Genomic DNA, 3,212 nt, shown 5'->3' on the forward strand with positions numbered 1-3,212 from the left:
ATATATATATATATATATATATATATATAATAAAATAATATATATATATATATATATATATATATATATATATATATATATTAGAAAAAAACGAAAACACATATTTTTTTTAATAACTGTGTTCTGTCTATACCTTCTTTAGAAAGGAAATAAAAATTATGATTTACAAAACCTAATATTTTTCTCATTCAAAATAAAAAATGAGAAGGAGATATTTTAAGCTCTAAAAATATACAAGAAAACAATCCAGTAACACAAAAATTTGATAACAACAAAATTGATAAAAATTCTTCTGAAAAAAATCTTGAATATGCCTGTAAATGAAAGCAAATGTGTATAAAATAAAGTAAGATTGAAGAAGTTCGCTATCAAGGAGAAATCGATTTATCAAAACTTACTCCTACTATAAAAGTAAATTCTACTCGAAGTCGATGCTGTATCTCCTGATCGTAATTTTTCTAAAAGGTATAATTTTGTATCATTGGAATAATTTTGTACTATTGGTGCAAGAAAAGGCAAAGGGAATAAAGAGCATTTTCAGGCGTGATTTGCGAAGGGATGAAGAAAGTCCGGAGGAAAATGAGCACGAGAAGTGAAACGAGTCTTGGGTGGGAAGTCGCGGGTGCTGAACTGGCCTCGATCGGAAAGGGATGCTGCGAAAAATACGAGGAATCTAAAGCAGCAACTCGCGGCTGAAAACTCCATTACCGTCGCGTGAACTGAATAGCAATGTCCGGGGATGAGACAAGCGCCGACGATAGGAAGATGCGGAGGGATGGCGACAGATGTGTGCGCATTTTTAAGCAGATCGGCTACGCTAATGGCGAATTAAACGGGAAGCAATTAAGGTTCGCTGAGGAGGGATAAGGGTGCGAGAGATCGGTTCCAATTTCAACAGTAATTGACAGTACCGACTCGTGCACGAACATATAAGAGGGATTAATGCTCGCGATTCGATCCAAGAATCTCTGAATAACGAACAGTGAATAACGATTTCAATGGCGGGTTCGATCGAATGACGAATACGAAAGTTCGAATGGATTTGCTGACAGATTAATATCGTTCTGCGATGTCTGATCAAAACGGACGTGCTTAGTATGAAGCATTAAGTTAACTTTCTATAACTACATGACAGGAATATTTTGCGATTTTAACTTGTTGCATTTCTATGTTATGTCCCAAAGAAGAATCGCTGATTTTTTTGTGCATCATAAAATATATTCCATAATAACGTAGGAGAATTGAATATTACGAGCACTCCAGATAATATGAGCATTCTTTATATTTCTCCGATGATTGATACTAGTAATGCTATTTGCTGTGAAAAGATGAATCTATCTTTGCATTTCAATATTGCAGAATTTAAACTAATTTATTTATTTTGAAAATTTATCGAATTAAATAAGCTTATTTTCTTATTTCTTCCTTTATAAGGAAGAAATAATTTTTATTCCTTTATAAGGTTTCTAACCTACATTGAGATAGAATATCTTTTACATGTCAATATTCGTAAGGTAAACAATATTAATTTTAATTAAATTCCTAAGATTGATTTGTTAGATACGGGATTTTTTGAATAAGATGTATGGTCGTCCATTATAAACATGTTCATAAACTCTACTATAAATCTTTACGAATTGGAAGATAAATCGTTTTTTGGTTGTTTTAATTATTATTTTGAACTGCATAAAATTTTAATTAAAAATATTACTAGTTAAGAAAGAGTTATTTTAATCGAAAAGTATATATTCGGATATTACGAGCAATTTGAATGTTATGTGAATGGATGAATAAATATACTGTATCTATATGATAAATACTTGATAATTTCGTTTTTAGAACGTCAAATTTAAAAAAGCAAATGTCAAATTTTTTTAAATCAAAGCGACCTTTTTTTGTGAGTTTCCGGTCATTTACACATGATAGTCGATGTCGAAGATTTTTTAATTTTAGATTTTAATGAAGATACTTTGCCATTTCGCGATTATTTGTGCGCGAACAGAGAGCATAAAGGCCTCCATTTCAATTTCCGCGTCATCGTAGCTAAAGCAATTGTTGGAAAATCTCAACTGAAGGACGATGTTCCAAGTTAATTTTCATTACTTTTACAAGAATACAAAGGTTATTAAGTAATCCTTAATTTCGGTTATATACGCCGCACCTATCAAAAATTTAATTTATTAAATACTATTTACTATGTTTAAAGTAAATGAACTATATCAGTAAAAACTTTGTACTGTCTACTATTATGAAAAAAATATTAGAAATCCGAAATATTTATATTTTGTATTAAAAAATGAAATCCTTTTTTAAATCCTTGCATTTTTTCCATATATTCCATAGAGGTGGGATATATATGGCTATTCATAAGGGGAGGGGGGGATATGTATGGCTCATAAAAAATTTACAAATAATGCATGTAAATAAGACGTAAAATGACACAGTAACTTATAAAATGCGTTTATAATGTTTTATTAAGGAATAAGAATGATAAATATGTATATGAAATAATAGATAATAATTACAATAATTACAATCTTCCCAGATGTATTATAAGTGTTATGAGGTACATATTTCATATAAATAATTATTGTATTTAGTGCACTGAATTCAATCTGCGCACTTTGTATGCTTTGGGCATAAATATCACCTGTTAAAAATGCTATATCCATTAAACAAGTGGGATATATAAGACAACAAACTAAACAAAGAATACAAGAGCAAACTTATATTTTGTTATACACATGCTTTACTGTTTCTCAAAATGTATCATAAAATAAGTACTAAGTCTTTTGCACGTCCTATAGTAATCATTTTATGTAGATTATAATTTATGATGGTGCTACTTAACACAGTGACAAATCGATTCAACTCACAATAATTTTATTAATATTAACAGTAAAAAATTGAAATCATAACACAATACTAATATAACATAAAGGCATGTAACAGAATAGTCGCGGGAAAATTACTTCTACTCTTATTTTTTCTGACTTCTGCGATGTAAATCTTAGCGCGGTGTATTAGGTGTAGTAAAAAGAAATCCATTATTTTTCCATTAAATTTCATGCAAAAATAATGGATTTCTTTTTACTACATCTAATATTTGCCGGAGTTTGCCCTCTATATATATATATATATATATATATATATATATATATATATATATATATATAGTATATAATAATATATATATATATATATATATCTGT

This window comes from Atta cephalotes (genome assembly GCF_000143395.1).
Source record: "Atta cephalotes unplaced genomic scaffold scaffold00012, whole genome shotgun sequence".
NCBI classification, from domain to species: Eukaryota; Metazoa; Arthropoda; class Insecta; order Hymenoptera; family Formicidae; genus Atta; species Atta cephalotes.